We start from the raw sequence: 5,000 nt of genomic DNA on the forward strand, positions 1-5,000 counted from the left end.
AAAAATAATATTTTAATTAAAACCCCAAACCCAAAGGGGGGTTTTTTCCCCCTCCCCAAATTGGGGCCGCGTTGGGGAAAGGGGGGAAGGGAAGGGAGACAGGGGGAAGGGGGGGAAGGGGGAAAAAGGGGGAAAAAAAAATTTTTAAAAAAAAAAAAAGGGAGGGGGGAGGGGAAGGGAGGGGGGGGAGGGAGGGGGGGGGGAGGGAGGGATAGGGGGGGAATGGGGGTGGAGGGAGGGAGGGGGGAGGAGGGGAGGGGAAAGAGAGGGAAGAGAGGGAGGGAGGGAAGAGAGGAGGGGAGAGAGTGAGAGAGGGGAGAGGAGGGGGAGGGGGGAAAAAAGAAAAAAAGGGGAAGGAAAAGGAAAAGGGGGAAGGAAAGGAAAGAGAAAAGAAAGAAAGAAAGAAGACGGAGAAAAAGATGGGGGAAAAAAAAAAATTAAAAAATAAAAAATAAAAAATTTAATTTTAAAATTTTTTAAAAAAAATTAAAAAGAGAAAATATAATTTTTAAATTAATCAAAAAAATTAAAAATACAGGAAAGGAAGTAGTAATTAAATAAAATATATAAATTATAATATATATTATATATATAATATAATATATATATATAGAAAAATATATAAAATTATATTTATTATATAATATAAAAATTTTATTTTATATATATATATTTTAATATATATATTTATATCTTATATATATTTTTTATTAAAATAAAATATAAAATATTATATATATATATATATTTATAATTTTATATATATATAAAATTTTATGTTATATTATATATATATAATATATATTTATATATATTATAATATAGAAAAAATTTATTTTATTTTTTTATATAAAAAATAATAAAAATTTTAATAAAAATTCTAATAATAATAAAATTTTAATAATTTTTTTTTTTTTTAAAATCTAACATCATACAACAAACAACACACACAACAAACAACAAACCACAACAACCCCAACAAACAAAAACCCCAACAAAAACCCCAACAAAAACCCCTACATTAAAAATAAGAAAAAGGAATTTTAACATACATAAAAATAAATAAAAATTAATTTTTAATAATAATAAAAAAAAAATAATTTTAAATTTTAAAAAAATAAAAAAACAATAAAAAAAAATAAAAAAATTAAATCAAAAACAGGGGGAACCCAAAATTTTCATTTATTTTTTTCTTTTTTTTTACATCCAAAAAAACACCATTTGAAAAAATTAATGGGGGTCTTTTTAAAAATTTTGTGGTTTAAAAAAAAAAAAAAAAAAAAAAAAAAAAAAAAAAAAAAAAAAAAACAAAAAAAAAAAAAAAAAAAAAAAAAAATTATATATATATAATATATTAAATTTATTATATATATTATATATATATATATATATATTTAATTAAAAATTTTAAAAATAATGGGGGTTTGTGGGAAAAAATTTATTTTTTAAATTCTTTTTTTTTTTTTTTTAAATTAAAAAAAAACCCCCTTGGGGGAAAAGGGTTTTTTGGTGGTTTTTTTTTTTTTTTGTGGGTTTGGGGGTGTGTTTTTTGTTTATATTTATTAATTTTTTAAATTTATATATTTTTATATTATATATAAAATTATAAAATTAAAATTATATATTTATATAAAATTATATATATTTTAAAAAATTATATTATATAAAATATATGTTTGGTGTTGTGTGTTGGGTTTTTGTGTGTGTGTGTGTTTTTGTGTTTTTTGTTATTATATAAAATATTATATAATATATAAAAATATATTATATATATATATATAAAATATATATATACTTTTTTTATTTTAAAATATAACTAAATATATATATAATATTTTAATTTTTTTAATATAATATTTTAAAATTATATATATAAAATAAAATATTTTATAAAATATTATTGTAGCTTGGGGGAAATTGGGTTTTTCCCCCGAAGGGGCCCGGAGTTTCTTTAAGGTCACTATTTTAAAACTAAAGGGGAAAGGGGTTTTTCCCTAAATGACGATGGAGGGAAAATCTGCTTTTTGCTTTCTAACTTCTAAAGTCTTTCCCCCTTTGTTTTCCCCTCCCCCTCTTTTTCCCTTTGTTTTTTTCCTTTTTTTTCTTTTTTTTTCTTTTTCTTTTCTTTTTTTTTCTTTTTTCCGTCACTTCCCCACCTTCTTTTCCCATTTCTCTTTTCCCCCTTTCTTCCATCTAAATCTTTTTCCTTTTTTTCTCTTCTTTTTTCCCCCTTTTTTCCCCCCTTTTTCTTTCCCTCTTTTTATCTTTCTTTCCTTCTCTCTCTCTCTCTCCTCGTCGTCTTTTATCTCTCTCTCTCCTCTCCCCCATCTCCTCTCTCCTTCTTCTCTCTCTTTTCCCCCTTCTTCTCTCTCCCCTCTTCTCTTTTTCTCCCCTTTCTTTTTTCTCCCTTTTTTCTCTTTCTTACCTTTTTCCCCTTATCCTCATTTCACCTCTTTTGCTTTCTTTCTCTTTCCCTTCTCTTTTTTAAACACCTATTAAATCCCCCTCGTTTTTTTTCTTTTCACTTACTCTCCTGTTCTCCCTCCCCCTTCCTCGTTCTCTCCCCTCTTTCCTTTTTCGTCTCCTCTTTTCCTATTCCCCCTTTCCCGCTGCGATGCTAAAGGGGCTTTTCCCCTAAAATTTGATTTCTTGCACCGTAGTCTGCCTCCCCCCCCTCATTGCCCCGTAATGGGTGGAGGAAAATGAAAAGGGGTTGGGGAAAGGGGGAGGAAAGGGGAGGGGGGGTGGAGGAGAAGGTGGGGGGAGGTGGGGGGGAGGGGGGATACATATAAAATTTGAAGAGGAGGGGAGGGGGAGAGAGGGGGAGAGAGGGGAAGGGGAGAGAGAGAGAGAGAGGAGAGAGAAGGGGAGGGGAAAAGAGAAAAAGAAGAGAAGAGAGAGAAAAAGGACAGAAAGAGCGAGCGGCGAACGGGGGGCGAGGGGGAAAGAGAGAAAAAAAGAGAAAAGAGAAAGAAAAGAACGAAAAAGGAAAAAAAAAGAAAAACTTAAAAAAACGACAAAGAAAGATCCCCAAAAGAGCGAGTGTTTGGGAGCCCCAAAAACCTCCACTTTTCCCTCCACCTCCCCCTCTTCCCCCCGAAAGGGTCCACCACCCCCCCCCGCTTTTTGCCACGTCTTTCCTCCAATTTCCCTCTGTAAATTTTAAATTTTTTTTAATTCACCTTTTTATTGGGAAATGGTTTAAATTCTTTGAAAAATTTGAACCCCATTCTTATCCCTTCCTACAACCCCCGAATTTTTATCTTGGGTCCTTTTTACCTGAACCCTCCTTGCAGGCTGTTTGCAATTCCCTTTTTTTCGATGGATAGAATATGGATGGTAGATGAATGGAAAAGAAAATAAAAATTTAATATTTTAAATTTCCCCCATTCGCAATTCATTTATATTTACCCTTTTTTTCAAGATTCCCCTCCATCCCTCTTCTTCCCTAACTTCTCTCTTTCTCTCTCTCCCCTTTCTTTCCCCCTCTCTTTCTCCCCTCTCTTTCTCCCTCTCCTTTTTTTCCCCCCCTCTCTCTCTCATCCCTCTCCTCTCCTTTTCCCCCGACCCTCTCTCTCTCTCTCTCTTTTTCTCCTCCCCTCCCCCCTTCTCAAACTCCCTCCTCTCTCTCTCTCTCCCTTTTTCTCCTCTCTCTCTCCTTTTTCCTCTCCTCTCCCCCTCCTCTCTTCCCCCTCCCCCTCTCTCTTTCCCCTTTCATCTCCCCTCTCCTCTCCTCCTCTCTTCCTCTCTCTCTCTCTTCCTTTTCTCCCCCCTCTCTTCTCCTCCTCTTTTTCTCTCTCTTTTCCCCCCCCCCCCTTCCCCCCCTCCTCCCTCTCCCCCTTCCCCCCCATCCGGCTTCCCCCCCCCTTTCCCCCTTTCCCCCCTCCCCCCAAACCCCTTCCCCCAACCCCCTTTTCGTACTCCGGGTTTTTTTTCGAGTGGAGGAAGCCCCCCCCCTTAAACCCCCTCCTTTCCCCCTTTTAAAAAGGGGAAAAAAGGGGAAACCCCCGGGGGTTTAAAAAGGGGAAAAAAAGGGGGGAGAAAAGGAAAAAGAAAAGGGAAAAGGGGGAGGGAAAGGGGAGATAGTGGAAAGGGGGGACGGGGGGGGGGAAAAAAGGGAAGAAGGGGAGAGGAGGGAAAAAGGGGGGGGAGAAGAAAAGGAGGGGGGAAGGAAAAAAGAGGGGAAAGGAAAAGGGGGAGAGAAGAGAGGGGAAAGGGGAGAGAGGGGAGAAGGGAGAGAGAAGGGGGGAGAAAGGGAGAGGGGGAGATGAAAAGGGGAAAAGAAAAAAAAAGAAAAAATAGAAAAAAGAAAGGGGAAAAAAAAAAGAGGGGAAAGGGGAGGAGAGTAGGAAAGGGTGGAAAAGGGGGGGGGGATACCGAGGGCAATTAAAAAAGAAAAGACCCAAAAGATCTACTTACATACATACATACATACATACCCTTATATGAATAAATTATAGAATACCCATGTATAAAAATATTTTTGAAGTTTTTTTTTTTCACTTTTTGGGATAAAATAAACATGATTAACAATCAAATTTTTCCCTTTTCCCGGTTGTGGCATTCACTGAGAACTATTATCCCAGAATTTACAGCGACACAGGTACATGTAAAAGGGAAAAAAGAGAGGGAGAAGGAGAGAAGAGAGAGAGAAAGAGAAAAAGAGAGGAGAGGAAAAGAAGAGAAGAGAGAGAGAGAGAGGGAAAAGAGAGAGAGAGAGGGGGAGAGAGAGAGAGAGAGAGAATGAGTTTAATTTTTGAGTGGCGAGAAGAAATTTATGAATGGTGAGTGAGCGAGTGGTGAGAGAGAAAAAAGGAGAGAAAAAAGTGAAAGAGAGAGAAGAGATAGAGGAGAGGAGAGAAAAGAAGGAAGGGGAAGAGAGAGGAGAAAAGGGGGAAAAAAAGATAAAAAAAAAGGGACGCCACAGCAAACCAAAAAACCAGAAATTTATCAATCCTTCGCCACTGACCGCAAAGGGCATCTTCCCGGCCCTTTAGTTC

At 36.0% G+C, this 5,000-nt stretch overlaps 1 protein-coding gene across 1 annotated transcript in view; it reads left to right on the plus strand.

Moving 5' to 3' along the window:
* Positions 1-5,000, plus strand: part of LOC119576129 (SH3 domain-containing protein C23A1.17-like) — a 14,633-nt gene that overhangs the window by 9,354 nt on the left and 279 nt on the right. The gene's annotated exons all lie outside the window — the stretch shown is intronic.

The sequence above is a fragment of the Penaeus monodon genome, chromosome 1, assembly GCF_015228065.2.
Source record: "Penaeus monodon isolate SGIC_2016 chromosome 1, NSTDA_Pmon_1, whole genome shotgun sequence".
Taxonomy (NCBI): domain Eukaryota; kingdom Metazoa; phylum Arthropoda; class Malacostraca; order Decapoda; family Penaeidae; genus Penaeus; species Penaeus monodon.